Source organism: Pinus tabuliformis, chromosome 7, assembly GCF_031772625.1.
Source record: "Pinus tabuliformis cultivar Carrire ecotype Pingquan chromosome 7, CPIR1, whole genome shotgun sequence".
Classification (NCBI taxonomy): domain Eukaryota; kingdom Viridiplantae; phylum Streptophyta; class Pinopsida; order Pinales; family Pinaceae; genus Pinus; species Pinus tabuliformis.
In genome coordinates, this window is record NC_142293.1 from 25,108,494 (window position 1) to 25,124,527 (window position 16,034).

At 42.3% G+C, this 16,034-nt stretch overlaps 1 pseudogene; it reads right to left on the minus strand.

Moving 5' to 3' along the window:
* Positions 1-504: 504 nt before the first annotated feature.
* Positions 505-16,034, minus strand: part of LOC149244938 (glutathione gamma-glutamylcysteinyltransferase 1-like) — a 79,702-nt pseudogene continuing 64,172 nt past the window's right edge.

The window sequence follows — 16,034 nt, forward strand, 5'->3', positions numbered from 1 at the left end:
TGTCTCATGCAATCTCATCGTGATTTCTAGATCTTCCGCCTGGGTTATGTTGGACACCTAATCCTAATGGGTTAGTGTGGAAGTCGAACGGACAAAAGCAGTCCAAGAGACCTTGGGATCTGAAACCCAAGAGTCATATGTTGTACTATAAATATATATCTGATGTTAATAAAAAATGAACTCACTGATTTATCTTTCCTATTGTCTATGTTTTCCATGTGTGTTTAACATGGTATCAGAGCCACTTGTTGTTTTTTGTGGCCTGTTATGTGCATGTCAGTCCTGGCCCTCTGCCATATTCTTTTCCAGCGCTCCTGACATGCTGCCACTGCCTTATAACGCCTCTGTCATCAATGCCTCTGCCCTGAGCACTGCACTGCTCTGTCCTGCGCTGCTTTGCCTCTGCCTGGGATATGCTAGTAATTGAATATCGCTGCTCTGCCTCTGACATTCTCTGCGCATCCGTTTTGAAACCTCAACCAACGCATCAGAAAATGGTTGAAATTACTCCCCGTCTTTCTTTGCAAGCTCTTCTGTAACCTTGCCAATATCCTCAGGTTTTTCATTGTCTGCCGTGGGCTCAGATATTAATTTATCATCTTCTTTGCTCTCACGGAAAATTCCTGGCCTGAACCGCCACTGTGACAATGCCTGAAATTGAGTCGCGTGATCAGAGCATTTTCTAACATGCGAAAATAGACAGCCTTGCGTGATGAGTCCGGCATCTATTTCAGAGATAATCTTGAGAGGAGTGTGCCCAGTCCTCCATAGCGTTTGATGGTTGCATCCAACAGAGGTTACCGAAGGTACATTCATATTACAGAACGATGGCACGGGTTTATAATAAAAAATGAAGGGAGATGGATTCATGGTCACTCCGACCTCTCCGCAACTTCTTGCCAATAACAACGTGAACATATGATTTATTCTGTACCGACTCCAACTGCACTTCCATGTCCACTTATGCAACTGTTGGGGGGGAAAGTATCTAATGCAGAATGCCTCTATCCCACTCTGAAGGTGATAGTACTTCAGCAACAACTGAATGCAAAGCTATTCAAAGTTTCTTCTTTATGAGATGAGAGATGGAAGAAAGGGATGATCTACTAACCGTTATCTTGCGCTAATAGTCGATCCAGTCTTCACTCCTTGCTGCTTGCTCCTAGCTCCTTCCCCTTTCACCGACCCATCTACACACAGATCCTGTAAAAGCACAAGAAAAGGAAACTACAAGAAGCATACATCTATAATCGATTATAGGATTAGCATAAATAAAATATACAAGCATCTATTCATCATAAAGACACATGCATATAGAAGAACCTCAAATACTTTATTGATAATAGAAGTAAAGTTCTGAGAGAGTTACAACCACAATGGGCCCAATCCAGCAACACCTCCCAGCTGAAAGAAATCTCCTCTTCACCTCCTTCAAGCAAAACACCCAATAGCTCTATACACAAACCAACAGCACTTCCTTACTTGCACAAAATTCCAGCCTCCCTAGACCTCATGAGAGAGATCTATATATAGGGTTTTGGAGAAAGGATGAGTCATCTTGAGACTGGCCTGAAGCTGACTTGTGTCCTCTCCCACTTTAGTTAATCTTCAGTTCTTGAGTCCACTTGGAGAATCTTGCTTCCACTTGGAGATCAAGACCCTCTTACTCATCACTAGGCGAATTCCTTGACCCAAGTGTCAGTTTGGAAGCTTCCTGAGCAGTTGACACCTTGCAGAATGACTGTGCCACTTGGCCAATCTCGCCCAGCGCAGGTAGCCTTCATCATTTTTGACCTTCAGCGCAGGTACAAGGATGAGCAGTTGACATTCAGCGCAGATGCTCAGTGGAGCAGCTGACATGATCCAAAAATAGCCTGTTTCTGAGTGTTTTCAGGTGGAGAACTGATTTTCAGTGCTGTGGTTTGCAGACCTTGTTCCTCTAAGGGTAAGAACAACATGTTTAGGGACTTTGGATCCCTCAGATTATTGATATTTCATGCTCCATGCTGTTAGGCACAAAAATGTCTATAACAGTTGCCCCCTAAAGTATGAGGTTGTTTATCGAGTGAAATGCTTTATTAGGAGGATCCAAAGTTCATTCAATCGCTGAGAGGTGCCCTGCAATAAAATACAATACAATACATTATTTTTCATTCTGCTTTCATGATCTAGCTAAGGCGGGCATTCCCATGCTCAGATTTATAAATTCATTTTGGTACATATGACAGACGACCGTCTGATGATAGACTGATAATTCTCTGCTGAAATTATCATCCTTTGAGTAGGATGATCATCTGCTGTAATAATGTACATATCAAATGTCTTTATATTTCCTGAATATATATCGCAGCCCGGATGGATGAAACTAGATCCGGGGTCTTCAATCTCGTTCGATCTTCACTCTAAGTACAAGTCGATCCATGTGAGAATTGCGTTGAAGTCGAACATGGAAAGACATTGCTTGATTACCGGTCAATAAGGTAAACCGTTAACAAGCGCGAGAGGAGTCACCAATAATGACAATGACCCTCAAGGTACTGCAGTACAATTCACGTGGTGTGAATAAAGGACTTGGCGTCGAACACCACGCAAAATCTTCTGGTCGAAGGTCATTGATGTATACCTGTCGCCGGAAGTGAGAAACTTGCCATTGAGGCATGCAAGCTTCAAAGTACTGGGGGGGTGTTCCTAGATCAACTTCTTGGATAATGAGCTGAAGTCGACAAGAAGCGATCCGTCAAAGGAGGACCTTAATGAATCCCACATCAGTGACACGGAACGGAGCTAATGACTTTAGTGGAGGTGAAAACAATCTGTGAGATATGATTCAGGGTGGCGATCATGGGTGGATGAAGGATAATGTATGGCAGTGGATGGGACACGTTTGACTCTTTCTGAACACATCCCTTGAACATATAACGACACTAATGTGATGGATCGGTAGCATTACCCCAAATACGGATGGTTTGGCGAGGACCATGGTGATGAGACCGGTGAATGAAACAACCCAACCCGATGTGGTACGGAGGACAAAGTGTCATGTTCAAGAGCGACTTGCTACCATCAAAGCTTTGAGGTTCTCCCAATTTTTCCCCAGTCATTTCTGACCAGTACCTCTTTATTTTTGTCAAGCTTGAGGAGGATAACATATGCTTGTTCTATAACCTGCCCTTCGGGCAAGCCCATCGCTATGTTTTAACGAGCCTAGCGATAGGGAAACTCGTTCTCGTCTAAAGACAAGTTTGTCGCTATTTAATCATTTTAACGAGTCTAGCGACAAAGACAACTCGGTCCTTTTCATTTTTAGAGAGTCTGAAAAGGTACAGAAAGTTAACTCCAAAATTCCTTTTTTGTCATCTAATCCCTTAAGTCCGAAAAAGTATAAAACAATACAAAAGGGATGAATTTTCGATAACTTTAATGAGCCGAATAAAACAAGCGCTCGACCTTTTTGTGCAATAATCCCTCAGGTCCAAAAAGATTAAAATCTAGAGGAGGGATAGCTCTTCCGGTCCTTTTAACGAGCTGGAAGGCCAAAACTCGGCAAACTTTTCATATTTTACAAGTCAGATGAAAAGAGCTCAAAGAAGACTCGTCTTTTGAGGAACGAGTGATAAACAGGGATAGCAGCAGATTCCAGGTACAGGTTGGAATGTTCCAACCACGGCAGTGTCACAAGGATGGCTAAGTGAAATCACTCTTCGCAGCTATTCCTCAAAATGGGTAAACAATCATATGGAGGTGAACGATTGGCCAAATGAAATGGAGGTGGCGGGTGCAAACACAACCAAGGCTTTTATGGCTAATAAATTTACGATCACAATGGTTATTTACCGGAATAGGTTCTTTTTTTTTTTAGATAAAAATGAGCTTAAACTCTGGAGGAAACATTGCTCACTGCTTTTATTTATTTTTTAACGAGCATGAAGACCGCGTTAAAACTGCTCGGATCTTGCGTTTATTTTTTAACGAGCATGAACTTTATGCTAAAACTGCTCGAATATACCAGTCATAAGATAAGAATGTCTCCTGAAAGATCCCATTTTTTATAGAGCTTGCGCCTTACCAAAGCTATGCTCCTTCTCATCCTTTCTTTATGTAAGTTAGGAAACGATCAATGACCGCTCTTAGCTTACACTCCAAAAGGTTTGCATGCCCCCAGGTATAAGGTACAATTTCAAGGCTGCCCCTACTTATCCTTCAAAACATTCGTTTTGATGGGTGAGGCTTGCCTCTTTCAGGTTATCCAAAAAATGGTTTTATTTGCTGCCGCAAATGAAACTCTTTCTTCGGCGATGTCTATCATTAGGTTACTCAAAGATGGTTACTACTTGTTGCAGCAAAGGAATCCCTTTCTTTGGAGGCTGCCCCTACTTATCCTCTAAAACATTAGTTTTAATGGGTGAGGCTTGCCTTTTACCCAAAGATGGTTACCATTTGCTGCCGCAATAGAATCTCTTTCCTTGGTAGCCTACCTGTTTAGACAAAGGTGAATGACTAAAAATCATCAAACACATAACTTTAACAAAAGAGTCCTGTTCTAGAACAACCCTTCTTCCATCCACGGATGGGGTACGGACTAGTCATACTTTTTTGCGGAAATTCTACCTTATACCCAAGGTTTCCTCTGCCCGAAGAAGACCAGGATGCATGCCCCCTGGGTTCTAGTCCCATCTTTCTGAATCACTCGCATTCATCGGGAAGGAGGACTGGAGGTGGAGACATTTCTTGGGTGAATAGACCATTGAGGATTGGTATTTGACTATTTGCGATGCGTGATCCCGGAAGTGAAAGTTGGTCTACGAGCTTGACCACCCTTCCTTCGTGTGGAAAACACATTACTCTAAAGAGTGAGGAGACTATAGCTCCCATGCAATATATATAGTCACGTCCAAGGAGTAGGTTATAATCCAAGGGTCCTTGAACGACCATCATGTTCATTTGAACGGTCTTCCCTTTCAATGTAACAGGCACATTGGGGAGGATCCCTAATGGTCGACTGGTTCCTTTATCAAAGCCCGAGAGATTTCTTATCTCAGGAAAAAGCGCCGGGGAACCCAGTGCTTTCCAAGCAACAGAGGAAAGGATACTCACAGATGCCCCTTCATCAATGATAGTTCCAGCCATCACCATCCTATAAATTTGGACTATGATTCTGAATGGTATACTGGCTGGTAACCGGGGTCTGCCCAGTTGGTTCCAATCAAAGGACACAACCAGGTTGCTTGGTGGTGGGACCGAATACACGGCCGGATACGATCTTGACAATGTTCCTTCCTGCGATAAAGGAATGGGCGCATTGCCCTGATGCTCATCAGAATCTGTGTTGATGAAAAGAATCTGGATGGTGTCATCCTTATTCTCTTCCGCGAGGGTGTCATTTGAAGATGAATCTTCAGTGACGGTGTCATTTGAGGATGAAACCTCTGAAGGAAGAACCGGGTCAACTGCCATATCGACCTTTAGACTTTCGTCTGGTCTGGATTCAGTAGGTTCATTTTCAATGACTGACGCTTCAACTGACCACTTGAGCGGGCCAGCTGTATTTTCAACCAACGAAGGACTTGGCACGAGTTTTTTGTATCCAGGAGGAAGTATTACCGAAGAAACCGGACGATCTTCCAAAACTCTCTTCGCTTCGTCTAAGAAGGGACAACGGTGGATGGCGTGACCGCCTTCACACAGTCTGCAGGGGGATCTTGCTCCCCCTCTTTGTCTTGATCCTTCACTTTCGCTGGTCGACGGTAAGCAATCAACATGGCTATCAGAGGTTGATGCTCCCGAATTGTGCAGACGAGGGGACCAGTCCCTTAGTATCCGGGGAATACAGGGACAATCTCTATGGAAATGGTCTCCTCTACATATGACACATGGCGATTTAGGCTCGGTCTGTGCTGTGTGTGGGTTTTTGTCAGATGTCTTTTGCTTGCCCCCAGTCGCCTTAGGCTCCTTCTTCTTCTTTTCTTTCTTCTTCTTTTCCTTCTTCTCCGTGGGAGCTTGGATTTTGCCGGCTCCACCTTGTGAAGATGGAGGATTAGAGGAAGAGTTATAAGAAGTGGAAGGCTGGTGGGCAGCTCTAGACTGATCTAACTATTGACTCGACTTCTCAGGAACCATGGTGTTCTGAACTACACTAGTTGAGAATAGCCAAACAGGCAGGCCAATTGTCAGTCCTGGAAGCGACAATGTGGCCATATGGGACGCGCCAACTTCTCCCCAAGAGGAGAAAGGACCAGGATTTCCATCATGTGGAGTTCCTTGGTTGGGGCGTTCCATGTTCTCAACTTAAAGATCAACGCGGGAATAGGAGGTGATTATGTTCCGTTTAAAATAAATTTTATAACGACGCTTGGACACAACTTGCTTTTTCACTTTTTAAGAGTCGAGAAAAAGCTAAAGATGACTCTAGTCTCCTTCGATGTTTTAATGAGCCCGAAGTGACAAATGCTCGGATGGACTTTTTCAGTTATAGAGTTTGAAAAAGGCCAAAAGAAACTACTCTGGAGTTCTAGGCAGAGGGTGTGCCAAACCTTTCGCAAAACCACAGAATACGTTTTACGGTACGAGTGGTCGATCTTCGTGAATGCTGTGTTCACTGCATTGCGATCAGTAGGGCGACCGACACGGTTTCCGATGGATAAAGGCTTTGATCCTATAGGGGTCTCCCAATATATACGCGACGGTACGTGGGAGCACAAGTCCGTATTGATACTTATCGCTTCACCGTGGAGGAATCACCCAACCACTCAACGCTAAGATATCACGTTTAACGACACCGGAACACGTCTCTAGCTTAGACCTCTAGATGTTTGCGTTATGTTTCAATGCGTTGTTATGTAAATTCAATTTATTTTAAGGTTGATCTTGTTTAGCAGTTTGCCTTTATGGATCACCACGAGATGTATAGAAACTCTCCTGAATGCAATCTAAGATGATAAGCAAGCTTTTCAATCTTTCAACTTTGAAAACCTTAACTACTGAGGGAGAAGGAAGATAACACCTTTTCACACAGATCATAGAGCACACACTAATGCACTTTCCTAAATCAACATGCAAACTGTCATAATGCACATGCACAATGCAAGTATTTCTTTTCTCTTTCTTAATGTTGATGAAATACAAAAAGAAAGCTGTTGTATAACTTTGAATTCAATTTCAAGCGAAAGCAAACAAGTTTGTCCAAAATCGAAAGACACCTTACGATTCACTTGTTTCGACGCTTAGAAATATATAAATTCAAACCATATAACGAAAGCGACAAACTCAATCAGCTATGAACAGCAAGTAAACTAACTCTTAAGATCAGAACGACACTTAACCACAGGTCTAGATCTAAGAGGTCAATGCAAGACTGGTTCACTTTCGTTGTGGGAAACTGTAAATGACACAAGAAATACAAAAGAACAAATATAGTTTCTTTATACAACTGAGGCGGAATAATGACAAAGGAAGATGGTTTCAGATAGGCCCACTGACTGGCAACAAACAACAAAAACAATAGTGAAAACAAGGCAAGACACAGCAGGAAACCCCAGTAGCTCAAGCCAAGACTGGTCCAACGCAGGTGTAACACTGCCTGTTTGACCTTCAGCGCAGGTAGCCCCTTCGGGAACTGTGCTGAAATGCAGACAGCCTTTGTACAGCCTACAATGAAGAACGAGACTTTCGTCCGTCTTGGTTTCCGGGTCACAGATTGCTCAAAAATTCACAGTTTTTTCTCAAATCAGAAGCTATCAGTTAAGGACACACTAAGGGATGTAAAGGAGGATGAAAAGCTATCACTAAGAGCTTATTAGAGTCCTTGTGGATCAGCTCTTCAAATCGTAAACTTACCCAGAAACTGAGCTAGAGTAGCTGCCCTCTACTTTGTGTTTGATGGATTCAAACACAGTTCGATTCGGTACTCCCTTTGTTTATGAAATGAATAGCAAGAAACACAAACAACCAACAAGATACGATCCCCAGCGGAGTCGCCAATTTGTTGGGGGGAAAAGTATCTAATGCAGAATGCCTCTATCCCACTCTGAAGGTGATAGTACTTCAGCAACAACTGAATGCAAAGCTATTCAAAGTTTCTTCTTTATGAGATGAGAGAGGGAAGAAAGGGATGATCTACTAACCGTTATCTTGCGCTAATAGTCGATCCAGTCTTCACTCCTTGCTGCTTGCTCCTAGCTCCTTACCCTTTCACCGACCCAGCTACACACAGATCCTGTAAAAGCACAAGAAAAGGAAACTACAAGAAGCATACATCTATAATCGATTATAGGATTAGCATAAATCAAATATACAAGCACCTATTCATCATAAAGACACATGCATATAGAAGAACCTCAAATACTTTAATGATAATAGAAGTAAAGTTCTGAGAGAGCTACAACCACAATGGGCCCAATCCAGCAACACCTCCCAGCTGAAAGAAATCTCCTCTTCACCTCCTTCAAGCAAAACACCCAATAGCTCTATACACAAACCAACAACACTTCCTTACTTGCACAAAATTCCAGCCTCCCTAGACCTCATGAGAGAGATCTATATATAGGGTTTTGGAGAAAGGATGAGTCATCTTGAGACTGGCCTGAAGCTGACTTGTGTCCTCTCCCACTTTAGTTAATCTTCAGTTCTTGAGTCCACTTGGAGAATCTTGCTTCCACTTGGAGATCAAGACCCTCTTACTCATCACTAGGTGAATTCCTTGAGCCAAGTGTCAGTTTGGAAGCTTCCTGGGCAGTTGACACCTTGCAGAATGACTTTGCCACTTGGCCAATCTCGCCCAGCGCAGGTATCCTTCATCAGTTTTGACCTTCAGCGCAGGTACAAGGAGGAGCAGTTGACATTCAGTGCAGATGCTCAGTGGAGCAGCTGACATGATCCAGAAATAGCCTGTTTCTGAGTGTTTTCAGGTGGAGAACTGATTTTCAGTGCTGTGGTTTGCAGACCTTGTTCCTCTAAGGGTAAGAACAACATGTTTAGGGACTTTGGATCCCTCAGATTATTGACATTTCATGCTCCATGCTGTTAGGCACAAAAATGTCTATAACAGCAACATGTATATAATCGTATTGATTTGGTTTCTCTTCCTATCGAAGAAATTGTAGGCGCATTTAAATAGACAGCAGCACCTCCAGATATGGAATACAAGATGTTAAACCTCCCTGGCACGAGATGTTAAACCTCTGTAGCTTCAATGTGGGAGCTTCTGTTCAAATGGTATCCTGTGCAGCCGTATGCAGTTTATGTGATTACGCAGTTTATGTGATGGTGCGAGATTGAGGACCCAAATCGCTAAGGCCCCAACAAATCTGAGGATCTTCTATGGTTATATACTTGGTTTGAGCTCGAGAGAGATCAAACACATGGCTGCCCCTTCGCGTCGTCTTCTGGTTCGATGTTGCATCCTATGATCTGCAAATCGTGAAGTCTTTCTGTGAGCATATTCTACTTAAGTAAATATTCGCGAGTGTTGATTTATTTTCCAGAGGATCAATAGGCTTGGAGTTTTAAATGGTTGCGGTCTTGGAGGTTCGGTCTTCAAGGGTTGAATGAGCATTATGGTATGATCTCATCTCTAAGAGTTACAGTCAGTGAACAAGATATTTGTGTAGATCGTCACTGGTATTTTCATACACATTTTTTTCTATCTACGGAGTTACAATTCTGAGCACTGTCAGGTCTCTAACACTAAGGTTCGGTCCACTAAGGCATAAAGATGTCATGCTTGATTTAAATCTTGTCCTTCAATCATTTAAGGAGCCGGTTGAAGTAGGAACTAATGTCGCAAAGCTTGACTAACTCATTTGAATAAATAAGGAGTTTACATTCTTGCAGTGGATCATCTAGGTCACATTATGAGCACAGGGCCTTTTGTTCTATTCATCTCTGAGGAAATAATCTAAGCAATATTGCAGCAATATGAGCAAATATTCAGACATATTTAAACTAGGATTTGTATTTCCTGTGGTGGCGATGTTTTGATGCAGCAAGACATTCCATAATAATTGAAGACATAATGGAAGAGATTTGATCCTGAAATAAGAATCAGATTTGAAGACTCTGAAAGATGCAGTAGAAGTACATCTACCCAGGTTTGTGTCATAATTCTGAAGAAGGCACCATTGTAAGCTAAAAATCTGAACCTGCCTATACAGTACTCTAATCTTTGATGCTAGGAAGGAACAAGTGTTTCAAAAGGACAAAGGAAAGACAGTATTGAATACTTGCCACTATTTAAGAAGTCTGGAGTAGAACCTTTGGGTACAACAACAATGTTTCATTATCACTTGTATCAGTTAGAATTTTAACTTGCAGATCTTTCCCTTGGAATGTGCATTAGCCCTTTTTCATGATCAGTAACGTGCGAAGTTAGATATTCAGACAACAACAACATTGACGACTGATAGCTCAAATCCTGGAGGGAAAATGGTGAGAAGTTGACATTCTCGAGACGCAGGCTAGTTTGAAGCGGTACGCATTATTGCATGAGGAATGCACTGCTCATCTTGAATCGATGAAGACAACAGGAGGAAACTCCAGTTCCTAGAATTCACATCCTTTATCTGTGGAGCACGTGGAACAATACCAGGATTCCTAGCAGAGGTAAGAAATAACAATACCAGGACATAGAATGTGTATACAATTGCCACCGCGAGAATTGCATAACCACTATCGAATCCTGGGAATTTGTGTAAAAGATGCCTGACAACATATACGCAGAAGAATGCTACAGGAGCCACAATTAGAAATATTGTGATGAACAATGACCTGATATCAGGTCCGAACATTAGCCTTCCACCCAGAAAAAAAACCTATTGTTCCCTTTCCAGACTTGATACACGCGCCTGGCCATTTGAATTGAGCATGAAGAGAAATAATTAAACCATTTTCAGCTCATGTTACCATAGCTCCAGAAGCACCCTACAATATAGATTTCGTCTGTCGTTTCTTCGACTAACAAACAGCTAAAAGTACACTGCTACCCAGCATTCGCAGAAAGAAATTGACAGCCAATTCTGTACTTATTCACGTCGAAATACATGCTGCAGCCTGATCCACCATCATCCGTAACTTCCTGTATGCTCTTCCTAACAGACTGGCATCATCATCAGTTTCGTCTTCCATTCCTTTTGGAGAAACAAAAAGGATTTCTTATTTCTGGTCGGCAGCTTGAGTTTGGAAATAAGAGCTTACTTAATTCAGGCTATACGGTTGGTGAACTTTTCTAACAGAAGCTACACAAATTTTGGAGCTCTACAAGTCAGATTTCTGGTTTGGTACGAAAGTAGGAAACGTGGTCATTTATTGATTTGATTGTTTAAATAATGGAGAAAATTCATGGATTATTGGAGTTTTTAAACACTCTAATATTATCTGCTGATGGAAGCACAGTTAAAGTCAGCAAAGACACTCTCAAAAATATTCAAACATCTTTAGAACATGCACAAGAAAACATTGATTTTTTGCAGCTTGAATCACAGCTACAGCAAGAAGAGCTGCATCAAAATAGACACCATTCTGAACCTGTTTTTGTTCATAACATTGAGACAACCACCCATCAGCAGCATGTTAATAATGTTACAGTTCATTCAGATCCAGTGCCCAATAAAGCAGCAATTGTACATGCAGATGCAGAAACTCAGTCTGCACTTCCCAAGCCCATCATCAAACCTTGGGAACAGCTTGTCCACAACAAGCACAGAACTGGTCTTGGATATGACAAGGACTTGTCCTTTCATATTCCAGACTATGCCAAGCCCATTCAGTTTCAGAGTGCTGGATTCATTCATGACAGTTCAGCTGCTCCTCATGACAGTTCAGCTTCAGCTGTTCCAGACTCTGCCCCTTTTCTACAGCAACAACAAAAACAACAGATCGTGAAATGCCAACACTGTGATCGAGTTGGCCATCTGAAAGATCACTGTTTTGATCTTCATCCATGTGAGCACTGTCATAAAACCAGCCATTCTTCACACAGATGCTTCAGAAACAAACGTCCTGCAAGAACAAAGATTCATCTTGGATGGATCGCTTCTTGGCAATGGGCATCAACAGCCAAGAAGATATTCCAAACACATGTCAGAACTTGTTCCAGAGTATTGAACAGTCTTGCAGTTGATTTTTCTCCATCTTCTCACCTTGTACCTGACAGGGGGGAAACTGATGGTCATCTACAAGCTTCAAAGTCACATCAAGAGAGCCTGAGCCACAACCTGCCACACCAGTTTCAGAGTTGCAGCCAGAGACAAAGATGCCCATGAACAGATTGAGAACACTTCCTCTAGCAGAAGACACCAGCTTCTTGCCAGTTTTGGAAGAGTTCCAGGAATTGCATTAAGCATTCCAGAGTTGTTGGTCATCCTTAAACCATCATAGATTGAGAACACGTCCTCTAGCAGAAGACACCAGTTTCTTGCCAGTTTTGGAAGAGTTCCGGGAACTGCACTAAGCGTTCCAGTGTTGGTGGTTATCCTTAAACCACCGCCCTTTATACCAACGTTTCAGAGAGCACATTCAGCCTAGTGCTGCCATGCATTTTTTGCACATTTTGTATTACAACTCTCTTCTTGGACTCATACATCGGATTAAGGGGGGGAATGTTGGACACCTAATCCTAATGGGTTAGTGTGGAAGTCGAACGGACAAAAGCAGTCCAAGAGACCTTGGGATCTGAAACCCAAGAGTCATATGTTGTACTATAAATGTATATCTGATGTTAATAAAAAATGAACTCACTGATTTATCTTTCCTATTGTCTATGTTTGCCATGTGTGTTTAACAGGTTACGATCTTCTATTGTGATAGCACAACCCTTAAGTGAGCTAGGAGCGAGGCCACAAACCATTTGCGGTGCTACCCTTTAGTCAAATTCATGTTGGCTTCATGAATCATACACTTCAATCTTTGATCCAAATCCCAAGGGATATCTCTAGGCTTCATCACAATCTCCTTGAATCCAACAATTGATTGTGCCTTAGACTAAGGTCTACTAAATTCCTTATTCAATGCGGTCGGCCAATGCAGACGTTAGATTATCAGTGTAGTACTTAATGTACCAAGTTAGTGCGCGGTCTTGCAAAGCACTAACCAACGCTTCTTTCTTCATTTAATCATCTATGATACCCTTAGCTGCCCATATAGCCTTTGCGACGAACCAAAACTAGTCGGGATCTTCATTTCCTATTCCCTTGAACACATGTAGTTTTATGTAGTTAAGCGGTGGAGGTGGCGGCAATGTGGGTGAGGGGTTAAGTGGTGGAGGTGAGGATAGAGGTTGTGTGGATGGATGAGGTGAGGATGGAAGTAGTGTAGGTATTTGCAAGAACCCTTGTCTTATCAACTGAATGGCACTCAGTGGAGAAGCCTATGTAGCTCCTTTGTCGTCACTTACAGGAGGCTCAATCAATGGGCTATATTTAGGACCTTTTCTTCCTCTGTCCCTAAAATTCCTTCCACTTTGTGTAGCACCAAACATCAAGGTAACTACATAACTCACTTTTCACACAAGAGAACCTTAATCCAAGTATTTAATGATTTCAAATACTTACCTCGTGGCCCCTTGAAGAAGTGGCGTTTTGCTTCGCTACAACTAACTAAAGTATCGACCGCGAACTCTATCACAAACCCTCCTATGATATGGTCGAGCCAATGATCGATAGTGAACACGATATTATCTTTAGAGACTTCCAATTTCTACACTAACTCTGGACTCTAGACAATCAGACCGTCAAGCCTCCACCTCCCTTGGCCATCTGCCAACTTCGTAATCCACTCGTATAATTCAACTGAGAAGGAATAGAAGAAGATTCTGTGTATCTCTATGTATAGATATTTGTCCAACCACTCTTCTTTCATCAATTGTAGATTCATGTTTTATTGTGCCACTAATTCATGGATCTTTCTATCCAACTAGTCTTCAATCTCCTTCTTAGTTGGATTCCAATGATGTGACATATCAACTTGTCCGACGATGAACCACACTTGTTGGTTCGAAACGTGTCGACAAATGTCTGTCTACATGTGATTTCTCCAAAGTTATTCTTTCAATCACATATCTCGTTATGCAGATCTCGGTCACGGCAAAGGAACCATTTTTGGATTGATAGGCCCTAACCTAGGTTCAACGTTTAGAAGGCAAGTAAATCCCTACACTACTGGCCCTTTCGACATCAATCCACAGAGTGTGGACTGAAGTCTCACCTGAAGGAGTATGGGGGGGTGCAGGTACCATGTTTCCGCACCCTGAGATGGTTGTGATGTCGGTTATTTGCCCTAACCTTGCTTCGCACAACTCGATAAGCCATTTTGGGATTATCACAATACTTTTCTTATTCATCCTTGAAGCCTCCATGAAAGTATCTGGTCATCCTTTGCAGGCCCTAAATAGATAGATCATGCACTTATGCACCCCTGTAATTACTCTTACTTCTGTATCTATTCAGATTCGCTTAATTATTGGTTACTTTAACATACATTTATGCTTATCTTACCATAAACATATATCTCTACTTGTTTCATATAAAATAGAGAAACATATAGGTTCGTGCATCAGAGTAGCATTAAAACATAAACCCAGTAGCCAACATCACATAATTGCATGCAATGAACAGAAGTAAAATACACAGGTGATTTCAGAATACTCCTCTTTATTATTAATTCAAATATCCAGTATGGACTCTGACTACCCCGCGCACACAGCTACAAGGGTCCGCGCACTCAGCTGCGGACTTCTACCCTAGGCCTCTGCGCACTCAACTGCAAAGCCTTTTCCTATGCTAGGACTCTTCTCTCTTAGCTCTCACATACCCATTCATAAAACATAACAAGACTCAACTATGAACTGAACTATCTTAGGCTCCTCTAAGACCTCCTTTTTATACAATCCCATGGTCCGTAGACCATGGGTAGATCTCTAAAGCCAACATGCTTTTACATAAAAGAAGGGCAAAAACCCTTTATTGACTCTTGACATCTTCGTGGTCCGCGACCACAAAATGCAGAGACTTTACACAAAACTTGGGCTTTTAACCCCAAAATTGACCCTAGGGGACCTGTTCCCAACAAGGATCGAGTGCTAACATGGTACATTAAGTACTACACTAATCATCATTGGCATCATTAGTAGACACTTAGGCCACTTTGAAAAAATAATTCAGTAAGCCTAAGTCTGAATCAGAATCAATAATTGGATTTAAGGAAATCACGATGAGGGCCGGTGAAATGACCTAGTAGTTGGATCAAACATTGAAGAGCATGATCCACGAAGCTAATATGCATCTCACATATAGTCAGCACCATGGGTGGCTTATAGCCTCGCTCTTGCCCCACCTAAGGATTGCTTTATCATAGAAAAAGTAGGAACTCAGGCGAAATCTTTGGAAATCACGATGCGATTGCATGAAATGCCTATTCTGAACGTGTCTTTGGGAGTCCAACAAATTCACTCACAATTTTAGAACCTCTGTTTGGAATTACAGAGATTGAAAAAGGAAAAGGAGGCCAGGCTAGAGGTGTGCAAAGAAGTTTGGTGCCTCAAGTGTAAGAGCCAGGGGCATGATAAGGATCATTGCCCAGTCTTTGCGAATTATATCGCCGGGGGGGGCACAGATGCCCCTAAGGCAGGAAGCTCCAGCAGGACCAAGTAGAGGGCACATGCTATGGTATGATATTGTCAGATGGCTGGAAAACATGCAATGGATAATTTTCATTTGCTACAAAAATTTGTACAGACACCAAAACAATTGTTCTGTGATTTCTGCAAATCGGTGGGTCATGATGAGCACCACTACCGTAGCTACAAATTAATGATGGAGAGGATGCCTACATATTGAAAGCAAGTAGAAACTTGACCTCCAGATCAGGGTGCTGGGGGAGCACCCAGAGGATATCAGGGGCGCAAACAAGGCCGAGGAGGGGGAGGACCTAGTAAAGGTCGTGGACAGGTCATTTTCTACAATTTCTGAATGCCAGGACACTATGCGTAGGAGTGTATGAATCTAAAACGCCCATAGTGTCATTACATCACTTAGTTTGACCACAAA